At 46.3% G+C, this 16,576-nt stretch overlaps 2 non-coding genes across 2 annotated transcripts; both read left to right on the top strand.

Annotated features, from left to right (window-relative positions):
* Positions 1-615: 615 nt before the first annotated feature.
* Positions 616-688, top strand: trnaw-cca (transfer RNA tryptophan (anticodon CCA)). The gene has a single exon. It is a non-coding gene; the product is annotated as a tRNA-Trp (tRNA).
* Positions 689-12,157: 11,469 nt separating this feature from the next.
* On the top strand, positions 12,158-12,230 carry trnar-ucu (transfer RNA arginine (anticodon UCU)). The gene has a single exon. It is a non-coding gene; the product is annotated as a tRNA-Arg (tRNA).
* The last annotated feature ends 4,346 nt before the right edge of the window (positions 12,231-16,576 follow it).

Below are 16,576 nucleotides of genomic sequence, written 5' to 3' on the forward strand. Positions count from 1 at the left end.
ATTGTCTGAAAGAGACAGCACAGCCACAATGGGCTGAATGCCCGCTAAGATTGTGTTGATTTGTCCTCAATGCAGCTTTTTGCAACATCTCCACTTCCTCCTTCCCCAGTAACTGCAAATATCTTGAAAGTGCTGCACAAAATAACATTGAGCCCTTGGCTATTTTCCTGTCTGCTCCATTTTCCTCAGACTTGAGATGTGCAAAGTTGGAGTTTGAAGGTGGTAAAAACAATGACTGCAGATGCTGGAAACCAGATTCTGGATTAGTGGTGCTGGAAGAGCACAGCAGTTCAGGCAGCATCCAAGTAGCTTCGAAATCGACATTTTGGGCAAAAGCCCTTTTTCCCGAAACGTCGATTTCGAAGCTACTTGGATGCTGTCTGAACTGCTGTGCTCTTCCAGCACCACTAATCCAGAAAGTTGGAGTTTGGTTGATTTTTCATCTGTCCATTTGGGCAGAAATGGGAGGCGGGATCAATTTATCAAGCAGCCAACAATTTAGCATGAGATGGAAGGGGTAAAAAACAATCAGTAAGCATCTCACACTCAGAAACACACACTATGAGAGGTCAGGGTGCAGTATTTAAAGGCTGCCATTGGCAACCTGCATGTGGGGCCCCAGTGGCCTAATGGATAAGGCACTGGCCTCCAATGCCAGAGATTGTGGGTTCAAGTCCCATCTGGGGTGTCTCTGTGGCTTATCCTTTATTTCTAATCTATTTTGGAAAAATCCCCATCTCTGCATTCAGTTGATGGTCAGTGGTATCCAACATGATCTTGCACAAGATTTTCGAGGATCTGCAGGATTGAATGTTGAAGGTGGTCATCAAGTGGCTGCTGTTTCTGGATGGGGACGAGATTCCTGAGAGTGCGGTTGGAGAGGTTGCTTTTGGAAGCCAGCTCTCATCACACTCTCATCAACAAACCAACCCTTCAACACTGATCCCTCCAGAACATCGGATATTACTGACAGAGAATACCCTTGCCAACGTTTATAGGTGCACCATCGACAGCATTCTGTCTGGATGTATCACTACCTGGTTTGGCAACTGTACCATTCAAGATCGGAGATGGTTACAGAGAGTGGTGAACTCGGCCCAGACAATCACAAAGGTCAACCTCCCATCTATAGAATCCATCTCCCAGGCCCACTGTCAAGGAAAGGTCTCCAGCATTCTCAAAGATCCATCCCACCCTGGCAATGTTTTTCTCCAACCTCTACCATCGGGGAGAAGGTACAGAAGCCTGAACACACGCACCAACCGGTTTTGAAACAGTTTCTACCCTACTGTTGTTAGAATACTGAACGGTCTCACAGACTCTCAATATTTGCCTGTACCTGTGTTGTTGTTCCTGCTGCTGTTTCCCTATTGTTTACTTATCTATGTTACTTAACTCTGTGAGCTGCCTGTATTGCTCACAAGATAAAACTTTTCACTGTGTCTATCATTACTTGCAAATCAAATATTTTCAATGAATCTTCCACCTTTAGGATTACTGTTATCTTGGTCCAACTCATTGAATGTAAATATAAATTATTGAGTGTGGAATAACTTTATTTCACCTGCATTTTTTCCTGTTAAATGAGTTTGGGAGAAGATTTGTAGCTCGGGTGCTAGTTGTTGTGGTTCTGGTCGTCGAGCTGGGAATTTGTCTTACAAACGTTTCGTCCCCTGTCTAGGTGACATCCTCAGGTGCTTGGGAGCCTCCTGTGAAACACTTCTGTGCTGTTTCCTCCGGCATTTATAGTGGCCTGTCTCTGCCGCTTCCGGTTGTCAGTTCCAGCTGTCCGCTGCAGTGGCCGGTATATTGGGTCCAGGTCGATGTGTTTGTTGATAGAGTCTGTGGATGAGTGCCATGCCTCTAGGAATTCCCTGGCTGTTCTCTTTTTGTCTTGTCCTATAATGGTAGTGTTGTCCCAGTCGAATTCATGTTGCTTGTCTTCTGCGTGTGTGGCTACTAAGGATAGCTGGTCGTGTCGTTTCGTGGCTAGTTGGTGTTCATGGATACGAATCGTTAGCTGTCTTCCTGTTTGTCCGATGTAGTGTTTTGTGCAGTCCTTGCATGGGATTTTGTACACTACATTGGTTTTGCTCACGTTGGGTATCGGGTCCTTTGTTCTGGTGAGTTGTTGTCTGAGCGTGGCTGTTGGTTTGTGTGCTGTTATGAGTCCTAGTGGTCGCAGTAGTCTGACTGTCAGTTCAGAAATGCTCCTGATGTATGGTAGTGAGGCTAGTCCTTTGGGTTGCGGCATGTCGTCGTTCCGTTGTCTCTCCCTTAGGCATCTGTTGATGAAATTGCGAGGGTATCTGTTTTTGGCGAATACCTTGGATAGGTGTTCCTCTTCCTCTTTTTGTAGTTCTGGTGTGCTGCAATGTGTTGTGGCCCTTTTGAATAGTGTCTTGATGCAACTTTGTTTGTGTGTGTTGGGGTGGTTGCTTTCATGGTTTAGGACTTGGTCTGTGTGTGTGGCTTTCCTGTAAATCTTTGTGGTGAATTCACCGTTCGGTGTTCTCTGTACCATCACGTCTAGGAATGGGAGTTGGTTGTCCTTTTCTTCCTCTCTAGTGAATTGGATTCCTGTGAGTGTGGCGTTGATGATCTGGTGTGTGTTCTCTATTTCTGTGTTTTTAATTATTACAAAGGTGTCACCAACTAGCCACGAAACGACACGACCAGCTATCCTTAGTAGCCACACACGCAGAACACAAGCAACATGAATTCGACTGGGACAACACTACCATTATAGGACAAGCCAAACAGAGAACAGCCAGGGAATTCCTAGAGGCATGGCACTCATCCACAGACTCTATCAACAAACACATCGACCTGGACCCAATATACCGGCCACTACAGCGGACAGCTGGAACTGACAACCGGAAGCGGCAGAGACAGGCCACGATAAATGCCGGAGGAAACTGCACAGAGGTGCTTCACAGGAGGCTCCCAAGCACTGAGGATGTCACCTAGACAGGGGAGGAAACGTTTGCAAGACAAATTCCCAGCTTTCCTGTTAAATGCCAACAGGACAGTATAGAGGTCAAGCAAGCTCAATGTTTGTACAGTTCGATGATCTCAAAGCAGCCATGCAGATTTTTAAAGACATTAGGTCAGAGATTAACTTAATTTGAATGGAGATAATGCAGTGAGAGGGTTTTAATTGGAGAGAATGTTTAAATTGAAAGTATCCCCAGAAGGGATGTAAACCACAGGCAGTAGCTTAGAAGATCAGAGATGGAGCTGTTAGGTCACTGGGACAACACGTGCTTCTGGGGCCATGTCAGGAGAATTGATCCCCTCAACCTTGGTTGTGTTCATGTCAGAACAATGCTGCACTCTCCCAACATTTATGTTCACCAACATTTCACGAGTTTCATCCCACCATCAAACTCACCATGGACTCCTGTTTAGTATCTGTCTCATTCTTGGACACATGCATCTCCATCAAGGATGGACACCACAGCACCTCACTCAACCACAAACCCACCCTCAACATATTAAAACAGCCGTCCCCTCTGTACAAGCCGTACACTTACACAGGATCTGTTCAGGTGAGGGGGAATGTGAGGGGCACTTGGAAGTACACAAGGATGCCCTGATAAGAATGTGATACGATGCTTAACTCATCAATCGCCAGTTCTGACATGCCCCAGGGAGAAACTGCAATGACCTCCTCAGGAGACAGACACGAGCTGCAACCAACAGGGTCCCCTTCATTATCCAGTACTTACCAGGAGCTGAGAAACTATGTCACATTCTCCACAGCCTGCAACACATTATCGATGAGGATGAGCACCTCGCCAAGACCTTCACCATCCCTTCACTTCTCACCTTTAAACATCCACCAAACCTTAAACAGACCATTGTTCACAGCAAACTGCCCGGCCTTCAGGACAACACCAAACAACCCTGTCACAGCAGACACTGTAAAACGTGTCAGAGTGTCGCCATGGATACCGCCATTACACATGGGGACATCTCCCACCATGTACGCGGCAGGTACTCATGTGACTCGGCCAACGTTTTCTCTCTCATACGCTGCAGGGAAGGATGCCCAATGCATGGTACATTGGTGAGACCAAGCAGAGGCTACGGCAACAGATGAATGGGCACCGCGTAACAATCACCAAACAGAGGTGTTCCCTCCCAGTCGGAGATCACTTCAACGATCAGGTACTTTCAACCTCAATCCTTCAGGTAACCATCCTCCAAGGTGGGCTTTGGGACAGGCAACAACGAAAAGTGGCCGAGCAGAGGCTGATAGCCATGTTTGGTACCCATGGGGATGGCCTCAACTGGGACCTTGGGTTTATGTCACACTACAGCTGACCCCACTACATACACACACACACACACACTCACACACACACACACACACACACACACACTCATCCTGTCACACAATACACATACACACTCCCACCCACACACACACCTTTTCACAGATGTATACCCCATTACACTCAAACACATACACATACACACACTCTCACAGACACTCACATCATCGCCCCATCCCACGCACACCCAAATGCACACACTCACTCGGTCTCCCCTGCACGCACACACATATACGTTTGTGGGGTGAATTTGTACGTTCAGAATTATCTTTAGTTTTTCTCAAAAACTGCATAAAACCATGTAAGATTCTGTAAATGCCACTTTAGAAATAGAATCAGTTTGAGCGAACATTGGGACACACAGATTTTAATCCCACATCTTCAATGCATTATCTGAGCTGAGATGGCACCGATTGTTAAAACTCTCTTGAGAATGTAACTTTAACAAAGGTCTGGGATGTACATAACAAGGAACTGAAACGAACATGATCATTCTAAAAGATGAAAGACTTCAGCTCAATTTGTTTAATATTACATGCCATGACACTGCAATCCTGTTGCTAAAACTTCAGTGTTTTACTATCCTGCTCCACAACCACATGATGAAAAAGCAGTGCATCGAAGGCTAGTGTTTCCCAATAAACCTGTTGGACTATAACCTGGTGCTGTCTGATTTGTAACGTTGTCCGACCCAGTCTAACACCGGCTCCTCCAAATCATAACCTTTATGTCAATGACTGGTGAGTTTTGGATGATCATGTAAAACATAATAATAGAAACCATCCAAAGTTGGGACTTGATGTTTTCAAGTCATTACACTATGACTTTTTCCCTGGCAGTTTACTCCATTGTGGGATTGTTTTTATTCATTTCTAGGGCGTGAACATTGCTGGCTAGATCAACATTTATTGCCTCTCCCTAGTTTCCCCTGAAAGGTGATGGGGAGCTATCTTTTTGAACCACTGCAATCCATGTGCTGCCTGTATCTCCTTTCGAACTGATTGAAGATTTAACAGGAGGGAGTCGGCCATTTTGGATTTGTTCCATACATTTACATCACTTGTATGACCCATTGATATTTTACTTGTACATTCTGTGTCTGATGCCTCCTCTCTCATTACACCTGATGAAGGAGCAATGCTCCGAAAGCTCGTGTTTTCAAATAAACCTGTTGGACTATAACCTGGTGTGGTGTGATTTTTGACCATTTGTTGGAGGTAAACCTACAATGAATCAATGGAGGGTGTTCCAGGATTGTGACCGAGCTACAGGGAAGGAATGCGATATGTTTCTGACTAGGCCAGCGTTTATTGCCCAGAGGGTGAGTCAACCACATTGCTGTGGGTCTGTAGTCTCACCAGGTTTTCTTCCTGAAAGGAGAATATGGAACCAGTTAGGTTCCTGACAAACCTCAATAGCAATATATGGTTATCATCAGACAAAGCTCCTCCTGAGCTGAGATTTCACCACCTTGTATGGTGGGATTACAGTCCATCTCCCCCACCCCATGAACTTGGTGTTCTGGATTCCTACTCCAGGTCTAGCACTGCACCACCATCTCCCCTTATTAACTGGAATTGATATCAAACAGACACAGGGTGCTGATCAGAGTTCATGTTTAAAAACATAACAGCCCAAATGGGATATGAACTCACAACCCCTGGCTTTGAACATGGACACCCTCTTCATGATGCATCTGAGGTGAGATACCATGTGAGCCACCCACGACAATTGATAGCTCTGTCTTTGTTTGTGCTCCGAAGATCTTAAAAATTCGGCAATTCAGCTCCTCGAGCCTGCTTTGTCATTCCACACGATCATGGCTGATCTCATCTCGGCCTCAACTCCACTTTCCTGCCTGCTCTCCATAACACTTCAACCCAACTACAGCCTGCATGTAGGGATCCCTTTTCATGGCACAAGGCACTTCACAGGAACCACATTCAGGAAACCATTACACATGGACCGAAACCTTGGCCAAAGAGAGGAACACCTTGAGATCCTGAAACCCCAAGGTAGAGGGGTGGAGATCTTTACAGAGTGACTTCCAGAGGGTACCATCCAGGCACAGACAGTGATGTCCAAGCAATGAATAACAGGAAGCCAATCTGGCCTTTAATTTCCTGAATTATTCTTGTTGCCATTCTTAAAGAACGAAACAACATTGGGTATTCTGCAGTCCTCTGGGAATTCTCCTGGGACTATAAAGGATACAAATATTTTGCACAAATCCGGAGCAATTTCCACACCTGCCTCTTTCAGGATTCTATGATAGATTCCATCAGGTCTTGGGGACTTGTCTACCTTAATGCTTTTCAAAACACCCAACACCTCCTTTTTAATATTGATATGCTCTAGAATATCAATATACAAGACTCACCATCCACCATGTCATAGAGTCATAGAGATGTACAGCATGGAAACAGACCCTTCGCTCCAACCCGTCCATGCCGCCCACATATCCTAATCTAATCCCGTCCCATTCGCCCACACTGGGCCCATATCCCTCTCGACCCTTCCTATCCATATCAGTGAGCAGTGTAGGTTTCTTCCCTCCCGCCCTCCTGACCATGTACTCACTTTCTTTGTCTGATTTTCTTCCTTTTAAAAGTGCCGTTGTTTTGAGGTTTTTTTCTCCAAAGTTGCAGAATAAAACAGTAATTGCTGCTCCTGGAATTTGAGGAAATCACCCCCAACACCTAAAATGCCTCAAAAAAGGGGCAGCTCTTACAGTCACAACTTTTTCCCGTCCTCCATCTTGGACTACCCAGAATCCTTTGGAAATACCAATGCACTTTATTCATTAAGAACCTCACCCACTTCCTCCGGCTCCATGTGTAAATTCCCTCCTTTGCTCTGAGAAGACATACCCTTTCCCTGGCGACCTGTTGCTTATTATCCCTCTGTAAAATGCCTTGGAGGTTCCTTAATCCTGTTTTCCATAAACATCGCATGGTCCCTTCAAATTCTCTATTTCCGAGTTTGAGTTCATTCCTGTTATCTCCAGGGCTCTGTCTGTCTTCAGTTTCTTGAACCTTACTTATACCTTCTCCCTCTTTCTGCCTAAGACTTAACATCATAACACGTCTGAACAGGTCAACGAAATATATTGACAGGAACCATCGACAGCATCAACCTGCATTTATTGAGTTATCTTTCAAAACCAATTCAGTGCAATTGAAATACTGTGTGGTATCACTCACTGTAATAAACACTCTCCTTGAATAAGCTGAAGAGAAAGTAATGGCAAATTATAAAATTACCAAAATAATGCATGACAATGGTTCTTAAATATATGTTTATAAATTACTCTACAGATACTGAAAGAAATTAAATAAGGAGGAACAAATATCATGGACAATTAACCATACATTTCGCAATATTTCACTTTCACTGTAGAATTGTAGTTTTAAGATCAAACTTGTTCTGAAGTTGATCAGATCTCACCCCATCTAATACTGATCTTTTATACCTTTCTCCCCAAACTTGAGGTGAGAATTCATATGTTTCAGAGGATTGCCTTATTTGATGAGCTGTTCCTTGATATATAATAAGTATAATCCCACAGACATTGTCATGATTGCACCTTGTCTAAAGTCTGAATCAAATCATTCAATAGCAGACAATTCCCAAGAGGTTAATGATCAAAAGTCCCATTCAATGTTTTCAAGTCTCCACTATTCTTACGTAAAAAAATTATACAAAAGATAAATCCCACAAATGCTGGAAATCTGCAATAAAATCAGGAAATATTGACATGCAGCTCAGGTAGCACCTTTGTCCATCCCAGTCTAACACCGGCTCCTCCAAAACATTTAAAAGGCATCTGGATGGGGGTATATGAACAGGGTGGGTTTAGAGGGATATGGGCCAAATGCTGGCAAGTCGGACTAGATTAATTCAGGATATCAGGTCGGCATAGACGAGTTGGACCAAAGGGTCTGTTTCTGTGCTGTATAACTCTATGACTCTGTAACATTTAAAAGGCACCTGGATGGGGACATGAATAAGAAGGCTTCAGAGGGATATGGACCAAATGCTGGTTTGTGGGACTAGATAACTTTCCGATATCTGGTTGGCATGGACGAGTTGGAGCGAAGGATCTGTACAACTCTGTGACTCTGTAAGTGTAAGCTTTCATGGGAGATTTTGACCTTTGTTACAGAGCCTTTTTAAATGACTGGGACATTTTAATTTGTGCTTATTTGGTTTAATTGGTTTCTTTTAATTTGTTTTCAGAGTCGTGTAAGGAGACTTCTGAAAAGTAGGCTGTCAGTAGGTTAGAAGATGGAATAGGTTATGCTGCATTCTGCAATTACAGCGATGATGATGTGCCAAGTGTAATACTTCAACTGGCTTGGCATTGATTTATTGGTTAATGCTCTTAGCATCTTCAGTTGAGAGTGAAAGCATATATCTTGGGAGGATATTTAATTGCTCTAAAGATACCACGTATCTGAAAGTTCCCTGCAGTTAATAGATCAATGGGACAGGAATTACCTATTATATCACAAAGTAAGTCTGTTTCTCTCTGCTGAACTTCTACTCAGCTAAAGATTGACTCTGCCTGTTGTGTGACATGGCTTTTAATTTCCACTGATCAACCAGATGAACATTCGTAACACAATGTAATTAAACTCAACTTTCCTTCAGTATTCTTGTTGGTGATGCAGACAAAGGGGGACAAAATTTGGTTTGCGGTTCAACTTGATTTTATTAACAAAATATTAAAACAGATTGTCAGCATTTCCCAAATTCCCACAATCTTTACTCTCTCTCCAGCTCTATCCATCTGAGAAAGGATATTAACTGGAACAATCCATGTTGGGCCATTGGAATCATTTCAACTCCCCCTCCCACTCTGCCGAGGACATGGAGGTCCTGGGCCTCCTTCACTGCCGCTCCCTCACCACCAGACGCCTGGAAGAAGAACGCCTCATCTTCCGCCTTGGAACACTTCAACCCCAGGGCATCAATGTGGACTTCAACAGTTTCCTCATTTCCCCTTCCCCCACCTCACCCTCGTTCCAAACATCCAGCTCAGCACTGTCCCCATGACTTGTCCGGACTTTTCCTACCTGCCTATCTCCTTTTCCACCTATCCACTCCACCCTCTCCTCCCTGACCTATCACCTTCATCCCCTCCCCCACTCACCCATTGTACTCGATGCGACTCTCTCCCCACCCCCACTCTCCTCTAGCTGATCACTCCACGCTTCAGGCTCACTGCCTTTATTCCTGATGAAGGGCTTTTGCCCGAAACGTCGATTTCGAAGCTCCTTGGATGCAACCTGAACTGCTGTGCTCTTCCAGCACCACTAATCCAGAAATTGGAATCTCCTTCCTGTCCCGATATAGGGCTGGTTCTCTTCCACAAAGGGGGGGGTCTCGCAATTTCGGGCAGATCTTTCTACTGAGGCAGGAAACGATTTCTCTTCATTCTGAGGCACCAAGAGGGTCTGAGAAATGAAGGGACAATGTCATAACTGGTCAGAAAGGCCTTAGACAGTGTTCTTTAACTGTTACACCTTGACAGTAGCTGCTCCATACTTTGAGGTCAACACTTTCCACAGGGAGTCCAAGGTGGAAGGGCTAGGGGCCTAATGGATAAGGCATTGGCTTCCTTCAGCTGGTAATTGTTGGTTCAAGTCCCATCTGGGGTGCTTGGGTTTTAAGCCTGGGCCTTGTTGCTGATTTTCATTTCATGTCAACTTCATCTCAATCCATGCTGACTGAATTTTTCACGCTGATTGATGATGTCACTTCCACCCCTTCATGGCCACTCCCACAACCACTTCCAACCTTCACAATTCCTCATGCATCACACGTGACATCACTTCCGCCCTTCACATCATCGCTGATGCCACATGCTCAGTGACTCCCGCCACCCCGACTGCCCTGGTCACCACCACTTCCACCACTCCACTGCATTCTGCTGACGTGCCCCCCACAGAACCCACTGTCACTATCCCCACCCCCCAGAACCCCGAGGGGAACACTACCCCTGCTCATGACTCCACCCCCATTCGCCCCACCATCACACCCACTCCAGTTACAGGTTCCGCCCTGGACAGGACTGCTCCGAGTGCTGTCTCACAGGAGTCGAGTGTTGGTCATAAACCAGCTGGTGCCTGCCATGCTGTGGTACCGGCTGGTCACTTTGGTCCCTCCTCCTGGTTTTGTCGATGACATCCAGAGAATGTTGGTTCACTTCTTCTGGGACAAAAAGATGCACTGGGTCACTGCGCAGGTCCTGAGTCTCCATATTGAGGAGGGCGGTCAGTCGCTGGTGTGCGTTCACACCCAGGTAGCGACGTTCCACCTTCAGACCTTGCAGCGATACCTTTACATTGAGCCTCCCCCTCGGCGGGGGGCCCTGGTGACGTATTTTTTCCACCAGGTGCGTAACCTCAACTACGAGACTCAGCTCCTGTTCAGGGACCGTGATGGTTTGGAGGTCACTCTCAGGACACTGCCTGTCTTTTACCAGGACCTGCTCACGGTCTGGAACATGGTCGAATCGCGTCACGCCTACCCTCCGGCAGGAGTAACGGCTGTCGTCAGGGAGACGTTGCTCAGGAATCCGCACCTCCGTACTCGTGGGTTCGAGTGACTGTCGGAGGGGAGGGCCGTGACTGTGAGGGTGACCAGGGTCGGGGACGTGCTGGATGGTGGGGGCCTGGGCTGGACGCTGCCGCAGGATATAGCGAGCAGGGCAGCGGTAGACGTCCGGTACGTGGCCACCACCATCCGACACCTTAAAACGACGGTGCTCTGACCCCACGTAGTGCCCCAGTTGGAGGATGCTCAGGTGTGCGGTGGGATCCCGTCTGCACTCACTCCTGCCCGGACAGAATTTCACATTGGCCCCAGGGTCCTGTACTTCCTGCGGGAGCCTGTCCCCCACAACCTGAGCTGTCTCTGGAGTTTTAGTTTTGTCCCTTTCAGGGGTGTATCACAGAGGGCCCTGTACAGACTGCTGCTGCACACCCTCATCCACCTCCCGGACACACCCTGGCGTGCCCATTTACCACCGGGCGGTGGGGATCATCCCCAGTGAAGGGCTCTCTACATGGGAGTCCTCCCCCTTTCTCACGGGGATCTGGGGTGGAGGGTATTGCACGCGGCAGTCCACAGATTGTGGTGGTTCACGGACTCCCAGCCCAACTGCTTGTTCTGTGGTGCTGTGGAGTCCATGGAACAGGGCGCTTGCACTCCCTTTTTAGCTTTCTGGGAAACCTTCTCCTCCGTTTCTGGTTGGACTTCAGCCCCACACTCCCCATCATTGGGCACCCAGTGCCGAGGGGGGAGGGTTGGTCAGAGGATCTCCTCGTGGGTCTGCTCCTGGGCCTGGCCAAACTGGTTGTTCGGGTCAATCGCCTGACCCTCTTCCGTGGTTACATTCGAGCCCGGGTGTCCCTGGAGAAGGAGCACGCAGTGTCTACCAACATCCTTGAGCTGTTCAGAGAGTGCCCTCCCCCTCACTGTTTGGTCACACAGCATTGCCCTTTGATGCTTGTCACTGGCCACTCGGGTGTTTCCTTTCTTCCTGGTGGTGGGAATTGAATAAAGATTTGTACATCTGTTGTCTTTCACTGTGTCTCACACCTGCACACACACAACATGGGTGCTGGGAAAATATAAGCACTACCACAGTTAGGCAGCAGTGCGGGGGTAAAGAGAAAAACATATATAACCAGGAGATTCAGAATCCCCTCAGTCCAGGGCACTGACTCTGTGCTGGCTGAGCCACAGTCAGTGTGTTTGTGCAAAACAAAACAAAACTTAAAAGCTGCCATTTTAACATCACACATGTAGCCCCAGTGGCCTAATGGATAAGGCACTGGCCTTCTAAGCCAGGGATTGTGGGTTCGAGTCCCATCTGGGGTGTCTGTCACTTGCCCTGTGTCAACTTGATTGCTAGTCTACTTTGGGAAAATCTGCATTCAGTTGATGGGAAGTGGTGCCCAATGATTTCTTACACAAGATTTGCATGATTGAGGTGAATTCTTTGAAAGAGAAAGCACAGTCACAATGGCTGAAAACCTACTGAGATTCTCCTGGGGATGGCATGGTGGTTCAGTGGGTAGCACTGCTGCCTCACAGTGTCAGGGACCTGGCTTCGATTCCTCCCTTGGGTGTCTGTTTGTGTCGAGTTTGCACATTCTCTCCATGGGGTATTCCGGGTGCTTTGGTTTCCTCCCACAGTCCAAAGATGTGCAGGTTCGGTGGATTGGCTTTGGGGAATGCAGGGTGAGAGGTTAGGGGTTGGGCCTGGATGAGATGCTCTTCAGAGGGTCAGTGTGGATGTGATGGGCTGAATGGCCTGCCCTTCTCACGCGAAGTCTTTTATGAACAGGTTTGGAGCAGATGGTCAGAGCTCCACTGCAGGACCCAGTCAAGGCTTTGCTAAGGTTTGGCATTCAGGTGTGTTTTCCTCTTCTCCTGTCCCTGATCTTCCAGAATCTTCTGAGGCTTTGGCCAATACGGTCATGAGCTGGGTTCACATCATCCAATGGGGTCACACCAATACCCTTCACTGTTGTCATGCCAGGAGCTATAAAGTGGATTGACTCAGGCTGACACTTCTCCAATATTCAACCCACAGTCTGGTTGGAACTGGTTCTTCTTGAAACATTGTAGTCCTTTGATTTTAGTTGCACTGTTCTCTGGAGCTGAGAGCTGCTGTTTAATTTAGTTTGACCAATTTTCTGTCAGGTCAAATTTCTCCAGATGAGGATCAATTGAGAATGCCTGATTTTGTTGCCATGGTCACCTGACCACACAGGATTGAGATCAGCTGCACAGTGAAGATTTCAACAAAATCAAAACCCCAAATTAGACTTGAGCCCACAATCACTGGTTTAGGAAGTTAGTGCCTTATCTATGAGATCACTGGGGCTCCAACAGATGGAGCTACCAATCTATGGACAAAGCAGCTTCTGTTTTGGTTATGTTGGTATCAGTCTAAGCTATATTCTGTCAACATTACCACTTGAACAACAGATTACCTGCATGTTTGGTATTTATGATGATGTCCAATATGTCAATGGAAATGATTGAAATCTGGGTGTTCAAGGTTGGAACTGATGGGTCTGTGGCTATGCATTTGGGTCCTTACCTTTCTTAGTCAAGGTATTGAATACAATTGCAAGGAGGCTATGATGGAGATGTGAGGTAGTTAGGCCATCGTTGGAGAACTTGGAGTGCCACATCCACAGATTGGACAAACATTTGTGGGAAGGCAACTGCTGAAAATCACCAGGCTCTGAGTCAGAGTCGGGGTTCACCAACAGAGTTTATTGTCCAAGGAAATCCCGGAGCTCCGGGGAGAGAGCAGCACCAACAGCACAGTGGTCAGCTGTGATTCTTCTCTCAACCCGGAGCACATGGTCAAGATACTGTTATACATTTTGTGATATAATAGGTCAGTGATGAGGTTATTGTCTCTGTAACATGGCTTGTTTATTGTAAACATTGCAGAATCCTTGATCGTTTCGGTGCAGTTATTGTCAGTTCCAGCGTGGCCTTTGTTAATTTCAGTGCAGTTGTTGTCAGTTTCAGCGTCTGCGCTGAAGTCAGTTGCTGTAGTAATGGGCGCTAATCGCTCTTCCTGAGAAGGACGATTACTGCAGCCCTGGCTATTATCACTCTGTATTGAGGCTGTATCTAACATTTCTATCAAAGCTGTTGTCTGACCCAGACCCTTCGGCGGGCAGTGTATGTTATTCATGTGTATTGTCTCTCCCATCCGCCTTAAACTAATCAACTCGGTTGTGAGTGCAATGTGCTGGCATTCTGGTGGCCCCAGGCAGTGTCTATGTTTGCACTGCTGTCTCTCTCCATTTGTGGTCCAGCGGCCATCTTGTGTGCCAAGTGGCCAACTTATGGCTCAGAGGCCATCTTGTGTGTCCGTGTGCCTAGTGTCACCCTGCCCCGTGCCATCTCCCACTTCACTTTGTGGTCAAGGAGGCGAGGGTATTAACTGGAACAATCCATGCTGGGCCATTGGAATCTCCTTCCTGTCCCGATATAGGGCTGGCTCTTTTCCACAAAGGGGGGTCTCGCAATTTCGTGCAGATTTTCTCTCTCTCCAGATTTTGATAATTTAAAAAATATACTTTATTCATAAAAGATCAAATAGTAACGCACACACAGGTTCTAAATCAGTTGTGTACAGTCTATGCAGAGAGAAAAGAACCAACAAACGATTGGAATTTTGACATTTCGCAAAGTTCTGTGTCGTGACAAAAAAGGCATTTTGTACTTGGGCAGGAACCGATCTCTGTTCATTGTCAGGCACCAAGAGAGTCTGAGAACTGAAAGGATGATGTGATAATTTGTCAGAAAGACCTTAGACTGTGTTGTTTCCCTGTTACACCTTGGCAGCAGCTGCCCGAAACTTTAGTGTATCCCTCAGTGTGTCGTGACAGATCTTGAAATATGCTCGGCTGTAGCACTCATTTAAGATCAACTATTCCCAGTAGAGTATTGTCACTGAGTTTTTGTGGCTTAATGGGTTAGACTGTAGATTCTGATGTAGTGGATTGGAGGTTCAAATCCCTTTTGGGGTGTTGACGTTTTAAGCCTGGTCTTTGTGGTGGCTGGTTTTCATCCTATATCAACTCCATCTCAATCCAAATTGACTGGATTTTCCAACTACTCCGTTAAAAATCACTTGCCTGCTTCGAGATTATGGAAAATGTTCTTCAGTAGAAACTTACACAAGGTAATTCCAGGGTTTGGGAAATCTTGGGGTGAATTGTCTGAAAGAGACAGCACAGCCCCAATGGGCTGAATGCCCACTAAGATCCTATTGAAGTGTCCTCAATGCAGCTTTTTGTAACATCTCCACTTCCTCCTTCCCCACTAACTGCAAATATCTTGAAAGTGCTGCACAAAATAACATTGAGCCCTTTTCCTCTCTGCTCCATATTCCTCAGACTTGAGTTGTGCAAAGTTGGAGTTTGGTTAATTTCTTGTCTGTCCGTTTGGGGAGAAATGGGAGGTAAGATCAATTTTATCAAGCAGCCAATGATTTAGCGTGAGATGGAAGGGGGAACAACCAATCAGTGTGAGTATAAAACTCAGAGAAGAACACAATATGAGAGGTTCAGGGTGCAGTATTTACAGGCTAAGGGACTGGATAAGGGACTGGCCTCTTCATCCTGGAAGTGTGGGTTCAAGTCCCATCTGGGATGGCTAACTTTTAAGCCTGGTCTTCACGGCTGATCTTCTTTGTCTGATGTCAATTCGATTTCTCATCTCCCCTGGAATCATCCCCAGGTCTGTGTTGGGTTTGGTGGGATGTTGTGTCAGAAAAATACAGAACTTTGTGGGGACTGCAGAATATGATGCTAAATCCCCCCTCTCTCTATGTCGCATTTGGACGGATCAGTCAAAAGTGTCGTCTTTTTTTGAATAAAATCTCTAACTTGAAATAAACGAAAGAGGTCCCTGTTCGGTAGCTTGTGTTTCTGTGCTAACTGATCGAAGGACATCATTGTGTCTCCCTCAAACAAATCACCCACGCAAGACACACCCCTAACTGCCCAATGTTTGGATCCTGAATCTATCATCCCCGGTTGAAAACCCGGCATACCCAGTGTAAGAGAAGATGTCTTGCCAATATTGCCTTCCCTCTGCCGAATTGCCCTCCATGCTTTAACAGTATCGATAACTATTGGGTTATGGCAATATTCACTTACTGTCCTCATTTTGTCCAAACACAGCAAGCGAGTAAGGGGTCACCTTAGCCTGGGAGGTTTCAATATCTAACAATATTGAAAGAGGGTCCCCACAAGCCCAATCACTCATGTAGGATAAAAGTGAGCTTCGTTGGTAGCTTTTAATGTCTGGGAGATCCACTCCCCCCAGTCTGTGAGACAATCGCAGTTTAGCTCATTTAATGAGGGGCCACTGACGATGTCAAATAAAGGGGCTGAAACAGACGTTCAGTCTCCTGAATGTTTGCTTCTCGAAAATCGGGGGGAGCATCCATATAGGGTATAGTAAACAAGGGAGAATATTCATCTTAATAAGCGCTATCCGACCCAACCACGAGACCAGAAGCGCCTCCATCTTTGAAGGTCTTGTTTGATTTTGTCAAATAATTGAACAAAATTGGCTTTGAACAGCCGATTCAGAACTGGAGTAAGGGACATGCTCAAATACACAAAACCCCCCTGTGACCATTTAAATGGGAATCGATATTCACCCTCAAGACTTAACACTTT

This window comes from Chiloscyllium punctatum, chromosome 18 (genome assembly GCF_047496795.1).
Source record: "Chiloscyllium punctatum isolate Juve2018m chromosome 18, sChiPun1.3, whole genome shotgun sequence".
NCBI classification, from domain to species: Eukaryota; Metazoa; Chordata; class Chondrichthyes; order Orectolobiformes; family Hemiscylliidae; genus Chiloscyllium; species Chiloscyllium punctatum.